At 45.0% G+C, this 8,663-nt stretch overlaps 1 long non-coding RNA gene across 1 annotated transcript; it reads left to right on the forward strand.

Moving 5' to 3' along the window:
• The first annotated feature begins 1,022 nt into the window (after positions 1 to 1,022).
• On the forward strand, positions 1,023 to 7,175 carry LOC111090451. Its single transcript, XR_005371938.1, has 2 exons — positions 1,023 to 1,379; positions 7,051 to 7,175. It is a non-coding gene; the product is annotated as an uncharacterized LOC111090451 (long non-coding RNA).
• Positions 7,176 to 8,663: the final 1,488 nt, after the last annotated feature.

Here is an 8,663-nt window from a genome sequence, read left to right on the forward strand (position 1 = left end):
CCCGGAGGCCACGCACGCGTGTCACCCACCCCGGAGTCACAGCGTCACCAGTCCGTGCACGGTTCTGCGGCGGGGTCGGCACTGGGAGCTCGGCCCGGGGCCGTGTTCTGAATCCCCTTCTTTATGCATTTTGGGTCTTGTGTGAAATTAAGTAGTTTCTCACTTTATTTCCCCCGAGGCAGGCCGAGCGTCCAGGTCCTCCTGTTGGCAGCATCTCCCGGGCCCGGCTCGAGGGCAAAGCCCAGCTGTGCCATCGCAGGAGGCGCCGGCCGTCACGCCGTCCCCACCCTCCGTCCCCACCCTCTCCCACTACACCCGTCCTCCCTGCAGAGGTCGAACTCGGGCTTTTCCCTTCGTTGGCGAGAGAGGCCGCAGGCTCCCTCTCATGACACTGGACGGAGGACCTGGGTATGGCTGCAGCGTCGCCTGGACAGTAGCCTTATGGTTCATGACAGGCTGCCTAGGTGTCCGGCATCTTGGCTCCGAGAGGGACAGCGCAGGCAGGCGCGTGTCCCCCTGGCTCGTCTGGAGGTGCCTGCCGAGGAGCAACGAGCCCTTCAGCAGCCATGAGGAAGCCCATGCTCAGCCTCTGAACGGGTCGGGCTGGGTCCAGGCGGGGACGATGGGTGCTCTGGGTTCAGTACTTGTCTCTTACCTGCGGGAGAACAGCAGGCGTATTATCAGGGAAGGTGGGGAACAGACGGACAACAAGCAAACACGCAGATTGGACGACGTTGCGCGCAGAAGAAAGCAAAATGATCAAAACCTTCCTGAGGGAGGTCAGAGGTGGTGTCCGGTGAGAACAAGACGGTCTTAGAAACATTCAGAGGACGACAACACACCCTTGGATCCTGAATGTATTTCTCTATATAAAACAAAAGGTTAAGTCCGTAAAAGAGCCAGATGGTACCGTTGAGGAAATCTTTGGAATTTTAAGGCAAAGAGATGGAAAAGCCGACAGAGAAACTTAAGGTTCCGATGAGTCCCGGAGGCTCACTCGTATCATTAAATCAGAATTCTAGAATGAGAAGGCAGAGGAATTAGAGAGAAGGAAGTAACTGAATTGGTTACAGAGCGAAGTTCCAGAACCAGGAGATACGACTTTCCCGTTTGACAGAAAAAACCGAGGGCCCAGCACATTGGGGGGAGGAAATCTAGCCAACCTGGAGCCCTGGAAAGTTCCAGAACAGTGGTGAGCTGAGGACCAGGAGCACGAGGGGCCATGGAACCACGTACATTCCGCGAAGCAGCCCTGGCCCGGGAAGGAGAGCCAGCTTTTCACAGGGGATGATTTTCGAGGGGAAGTGCCACACGGAGCCAAATACCCGAACGGGGGACGGAAGACGGGGATCTTCGGATGTTATCAAACGTGTTCAAAGGTCTGTGCCTCCCAAATGCCCTTTCCAGGGGAGCCCCTGGCACATTCCCGTCGCCAAACTGGATGGGCCGGCAGGAAGGCCGCGGGGATGCAGGGGTGGGGGGAGGCATCCCCTGAGCGGTGGGCACGGCCGTGCTGGTGGCGTCTGTGTATCCGACGAGAGGGAACCCCGCGTCGGGTTGTGTCCCCAAGACTCAACCTGGTGTGTGTCTGAAAGCCTCGAGAGGAGACTCAGTATTGCATTGCTCAAGTAACAACCCGATAGAATACAAGGCAGTTATTAACTCTAGAAACATCGAAATCTTCTTTTAAAAGACAGATTTAGAGTCTGTCGTATGTGTCGCGTCAGTTGAATGTGCAGTCACAAAACCGTGAACACCACATCCCGATGTGGCCTGCAGTATAGACAGATCCTGGGGGAGGACGGGGGTTTACGGTACGTTCCGGAGGGGAGACGGGGCGAGTCGTGGGAAAGCAAGGCAACACGTGGGACGTGGAAACTTCAAGAGTGCACACTGACCCGTGACATGGGGACGTGGAGCCCCTGCAGAGCGTGTGAGCCGGAAGGGAAAAGCCTCTGCCTCCTGAACAACCTCCATGAAGATAACGGGCAAAACGGGCAACACGGACAGTTCACGCAGACAAGACAGAGATGCAGCTGGTGGAGCTGCTGGGACCCGACGCCAGGGCCCTTCCCCGGGAGCCCCGGCCTCGCTCCCCGGAACGCCGCACGGCACTTGGGCGCTCTCCTCGGGGGCCGTTTAAGCAGTAAAATCTCCAACAAAACCCACAAAAAAATGCCAAGATTGGACACTGCCTGTGCTGTAAACACACACTGTCCCCGGACAGGCCCGACGCCGGAAGGCAGGGGCAGCCTGGGGCTCGGCTTGGACATGGGCCTCGCTGTGCGGATCTGCACGTAGCCCTGCAGCAAGGGCTGAAGGAAGGACTTCCGGTTGTGAATAAATTCTGGTGAGTGGGTGAATTCACGAATGCTTTGTAATAGGTTTTAAAATTGGGAAGTGTGAGTCCTCCTACCTTGTTTTTCCTTTTCAGGGTTGTTTCGGCTATTTTGGGGGTTCCTTACAATTTCATAAGAATCTCAGAATCACCTTTTTCCATTTCTGCAAAAAAAAAAGGGGGGGTCATGAGGATCTGGAATGGGGCTGCTCAAACCCACAGATCCCTTGCCATATTCGTAATATTGAGTCCTCCGGTCTGTGGAATGGGAGGTCTTTCCATTCGTGGAAGCCTCCTTTAATTTCTTTCAAGCAATGTTTTGTAGTTTCAGTGCCCAAGTATTTTACTTCTTTGGCTCAGTTTCTTTCACGCATTTTATTCATTGGGACTCGATTGTAAATGGAATTGCTTTCTCCATTTCCTTTCAGATTATTTAATGCTGGTGTGCAAAAACACAACTGATTTTTTTTTCTGTTAACCTCGTACCCTGCAATCTCGCTGGATTTGCTCTAATAATTAGCTTTTGATGTGCATTCTATACGATTTTCTTTTTTTTTAAGCTTTTATTTACTTATTTATTTGAGAGAGTGAGAGGTAGAAGCAAGTGAGAGAGAGAAAGAGTGTGCATGAGTGGGGGTAAGACGGGCGGGGAGGGGGAGGGAGAAGCAGCCTGTCCACTAAGCTGGAGGGAGCCGGGTGTGGGGCTGGGCTCCTGCCCTGAGCCAAGGCAGATGCTCAACCAGTTGAGCCACCCAGGCGCCCCTACAGGATCTTCTATTTATAGAACATGTCATCTGCAAACAGAGATAGTTTTACCTCTTTCCTTCCAATTCGAATGGCTTTTATTTCTTTTTCTTGCATAATTGCTTTGGCTAGGACTACAGCACAGCAGTGTGAAAGTGGGCATCCTGGTTTGTTCTGGTTTTAGACGGAGAGATTTGGTCTTTCACCAACAATTGTGAAGCTAGCTGTGGTTTTTTCAGTTGCCCTTTATCCTGTTAAAGGCGTTCTCTGCCATTCCCAGTTTGCTGAGTATTTTTTAGCGATGATGAAAGGATGTCGAATTTTAGCAGATGCTTTTTCTGTGTCTATCAAGACAATCACGCGGGTGCGTGCTGTTTGCTTCGCCCTATCAATGTGTTGTAATTCGTGATTGATTTTCTTGCATCGCTGGGATAGATTCTACTTCATCCAATCCTTGCGTCACGTATAACCCTTCCCGTGTGCCAGGGTTTGGCACACCGGAAGGCACTGCTACTCCGTAATGTTCACGCCTTTGTCAGGTCACTGAGCTTGAGCTTTATCTGATGAGTCCAGGTCAAGGCCAAAACCCGGAGCTATCTTAACTGTTAGTTAATAACTGCTGGGTATAGCTTTGCTAGTTGGACATTTCAGAGAAGTGGAAATTAATCACATTAAAGTTAGCATACGAAAAATAGATTTCTGTTTCTAGGACTTTTTTTCAGTTCCATAATAGATTTTTAACTATACCGCGTCAGCAAGTCTGTGATCCTGCAGTGAATTCACACCAAATTTATCCAAGTTTAAAAAATAAGAATACTAAAACATTTGTCATTGTTATCGAACCTCATATTTAGAACATAGGGATGTGTGAAATCTGATTTTTTTAATCTGATTTCATACAACATCAATATCTCTCCCTTTCTCTCTCTCTCTCTCTCTCGCTCTCTCTCTCTCTCTCTCTTTTATTTTTTTACCAATAGTGATTTATAATAAAATTTAACTTTGAAATATTTTTCTCTAGATAAATAGTTCCTAAGCATTACTGTTTTTGTTTGGTGTGTATCAAAGGCATAACTTATTGACTCACCATGGACTCCTGCATTTTCTCTATAATATTGTCTTCAGCTATTGAGTTAATTTTCTTTCTGTTAGTTCTTATTTTTCGTTTGAATTACAAAAGTAATAATTTTCTATAGTTATGTCTCAGTAATATAGTTTTTACCAAAAATGGTATAATTCTGGAGATAGTTGCTACATTTTCCCAAGATACTCTTTAAAAACTCATGATACGTGTATATGAAGTTATGTCCATTTTTACAAAACTCATGTCTTTTCTCTGCTCATTTGCTTTTGGAGATATTAGAGTGTAGAATTCTTATTTCACATTTAAAAAGTGACCTCTCTGGGAATCCCTGGGTGGCTCAGTGGTTTAGCTCCTGCCTTCAGCCCAGGGACTGATCCTGGAGTCCCGGGATTGAGTCCCACGTCCGGCTCCCTACATGGAGCCTGCTTCTCCCTCTGCCTGTGCCTCTGCCTCTCTCTCTCTCTGTCTTTCATGAACAAATAAATAAATAAATAAAATCTTTTTTTTTTTTTAAAGTGATCTCTTCCACTAAAAGATGAAAATCCAAGACTTTTAAATTTTTTATATTTTAGATAATCATCATTAAAAATTGACTTATTGTAGCATACAACTGTTGCTATTAAGATAACTCTAATAATTAAAATTAATATATATTTATAGCAGTCTGTTTTTAACCCCCTTTTTGGTGTTAGCACAGTGTATTGCAGATGACGGTTACTGTCGTGACTGCAAGAGCGTGGGCTCCATCAGGCCTGGGGTCGGTGGGCCGGCCGGTGCAGGGCTGCATGGGCGAGTCCGCTCCTTCCTCCTGTTGTCCCTTCTCCTTCTGGTCTCCTTTCCTTGCTTCTTGTCTTGTTTGTTTCTCTTCGTTTCTCCTGTTTTCCCCTTCTTCCTTCCTTCCTTCCTTTTTTCTTTTTTTCACTCACATTTGTTGAATAAAGAAGCATATAGCCTTAAGTAGTGATTTTATATCGCATCCATCCATCCATCTCATCCATGAGATGATCCATCTCATCTCATCTAACATAATTTAAAGTATGTGTGTGACCATATCCTGAAATGCTATATTATCTGCCTGCTGGATTAAGTTGAGTTAAGAACTCTAAAAGTTCTGCAGTGCCTCGAGGTCATTGCAGATATTGCTTGAAATACTTCCCTTTTCACAATACCTATGTACTCCTTATATAGTATTTTGCAAAGAAAAAAATTAACATAATTGAGAATACAATGGAAGCACTTCGATAATTCTGATTTGTTACCAGAGGAAAATGTGATGCTGCTTTACATTTCTGGTTACATCACTCTTAGGTTGACTATTGTTTTGACAGCTGAGGTAAGGCTGCCTTGGTATCAGAAGACACTAAAAGCAGTTTATATCCAAGAGGGCACTGAGGGTGGGATGGGCACCCCCAAACAGCAGGTAATTCTGCAGCTTCCCTAGAAGTGAGTCACAGCCAGCAGCAGCACTTGTTCAGGACATCTCCTTTGGTCACCAGGACCCTGCGTGCTGCACACTTGACCTGCATGAGCTGCTCGGGGCCTGGGAGACCTTGCTCTTCTCCAGCAAGTTGCTTGCGAGGAAAGGAAGTCCCTGAATCCACACGCCGGTGTCAGCGGCTGGGTGTCAGATCCCACAGATCTGCTGCCCCCTCACCCCGATCCCTTTCTCCAAGGGCGCAGGCTCGGAGGCTCCATTGCTTCATCAGGCGCAATTTACCAAAGCGGTAAAAAAACACACCGCCCGCCCGTATGTCCCTGAAACAAGATGAAAGTTCTTCATGAAAATGCTCTGCAAACGTGGGGTCTGTAGTCCTGGAACAAGTATCCAGGTTTCATCCCTCATATCTAAGCAGGGAAGAATCTTTCTCCAAGCCTGGTTGAGGGAGAGAAATTACCTGATTCATCGGGAATATAATGATTCCCTTTGAAGAGCAGATTTTACTTGCAGTCTGACAGGACGGTAGAGGATGGAGCGGGGGAAGGAGAACAGAGAGGAAGCCGGCGACTGGACTCACCAGCTGGCCTTCATCACTGGTCAGTGTCTAAGGAATTTAAATATATTTAAATGCAGGGAACACAGGAGATCCCTGGGGGGCTCAGCGGTTGGGCACCTGCCTCCAGCCCAGGCCGTGATCCTGGGGTCCCGGAATCGAGTCCCGCGTTGGGCTCCCTGCACGGAGCCTGCTTCTCCCTCTGCCTGGGTCTCTGCCTCTCTCTGTGTCTCTCATGAATAAATAAATACAATCTTTAAAATAAATAAGTAAATAAATAAATAAAATAAAAAACAGCACTTAAAAAAAAATCTAACCCTTCCGTGGTCAAACAATGCCAACTACCAGTTATAAAATAAGTAAGTCCGAGAAGATCTTAAAAGTTCTCATCACAAGAGAAGGTGTGTAACCGTGAGGAATGGATGGTAACCACACCTGCTGGAGGGGTCATTTGGCAACACCTGCACCCATCAAACAATTATGTTGTCCATCCGGAGCTAACACAAAGCAGTATGTCAATTATATCTAAATAAATAAAATGTTAGAGATTCCTTGGTCTTTCACTTACGCTTAATGCTTTTAAATTCATGTTACTTCTTGGAAGACACCAGGTGATGAGTATTTGTATGTCTTGAGTCTGTTCTTAGCACGATCCCTTTATTTGTTCATCAGTTGCTGTTCCATCGTAATACTTTCTCAATCCTTAAAACTTTAAAATACATTTTAATGTCAGTTATCCAAGTGTCAACTTATTGTACCTTAAATATGCTTTTAGAATGAATTTTTCTCTCTTTCTGTAAATGAGCTTAGGTTTGTTCTGTCAGATTATATGGGAAGAATTGATATCCTTATCGTATTTTGTTTTAATTTGAGACCTCTCTCCATTTATCCAGGTCTTCGAGAGTTTTCCCCCATCCACCAATGACGGTCCTCCATACAGATCCTCACATGGATGCATGTGCAGTCCTGCGTACTGTATACTTTTGTTGCAGTCATTAAAAGATTCTTTTCCATCATACTTTTTGATACCAGCCCTGAGATTTCTCACATTTACCCGTGTCTGACCACCGTATCTCATTACTAATTTCCAACACGCTCCCTTGGGCTTTGTAGGTAAATAATCTCAAGACCTTCTTGAGTAAATGTAAGGATTGGACATAATTTTTGTCATCACCTTGGCACAGAGGCCAGAATATACATTTCATTGTAGCTGTTATTTACACTAAGTAATTGTGATAATATTGGGCATTTTAAGGAAAAAAGGATCCTTGCTTATTTGTTTTTTAAGAATGAATTTCTTGTATTAGTCCGACATTAAGTTTTTCCATGATGGTTTGCAACTGATTTTTTTAAACCCAATTTTTATATAAACAGAAGATTTTTCCCCATAAGTAGATGCTGGATTTTATTATAAAGCAGTTTTATGATCTCTATAAATAATGTTTTTCTTTGGTCAAGGGTTGTGATGAATTTTGAGGATGCATATATTAGTATTAAACTATCCTTACATTTTTATGTAAATACTGCTTCATCAAAATGTGTGATTATATTAACATACCTGGTACTAAATTAGTAAATACATTATATATAGGGTTTATGTCTCTAGGATGGAAAACACTCTTCATAATGTTTTCTAATGAAGTGATTTTGCACTTTCTTTTATATCATAAATGGCTTTTGAAAAATAATTATTTAAAAAAAATAATAATTATTTTTGCTTATTTTTAAAGAATTAGCATTTGAATCATATACTTTGTCATTTTTGTCTTCTAATTCTTTTTTTTGTTTTATTTTTCAAATGCTGTCCTCACTCTGTGTCATAATTCATTAATTGCATACTTAAAGCTAATAATAAAATATTATTGACTAGTATTTTAGGCGCCATTTATTGACGGTGTAATTATACTACTGGCTATTTGTATTAAAGTCATTTTAGCCTGTCTTCCTGTAATAGTCACACTCAACTTGACAACGTTCTATTCTTAAAACCTATTTGTTTTTTTAAAACAAATATTTAAAACCCATTGTTTAAAACTAAGTGTCAGGGCAGTCCTGGTGGCTCAGCAGTTTAGCGCCACCTTCAGCCCAGGGCGTGATCCTGGGGTCCCAAGATCGAGTCCCCCATCGGGCTCCCTGCATGGAGCCTGCTTCTCCCTCTGCCTGTGTCTCTGCCTCTCTCTCTGTGTCTCTCATGAATAAATGAATTAAAAAAAATAAAAATAAATAAAAATAAAACTAGGCGTCACTTCCCGGCACATGGTACTGGTCTGACTGGCGGCCCTAACAAGCCACGGATTTGGGGGCCTGCACCCTGATGTGCGGGCTCTGCGGGTCCTGGAGGCTGGAGGCCTGAGGTAGGGAGTGGACGGGGCTGGTCTCTGGTGACCTGAGGTCTTCGGGGCGTGGGCTGCCTCAGGCCTGTGTCCTCCCCTATGTCCTCCCGGGTGTCCCCTCTGTGAGTGCTCCCTCGGGCTCTTCCTCTTGTGGGGACATCAGTGCTCCGGGA

This window comes from Canis lupus, chromosome 17, assembly GCF_011100685.1.
Source record: "Canis lupus familiaris isolate Mischka breed German Shepherd chromosome 17, alternate assembly UU_Cfam_GSD_1.0, whole genome shotgun sequence".
Classification (NCBI taxonomy): domain Eukaryota; kingdom Metazoa; phylum Chordata; class Mammalia; order Carnivora; family Canidae; genus Canis; species Canis lupus.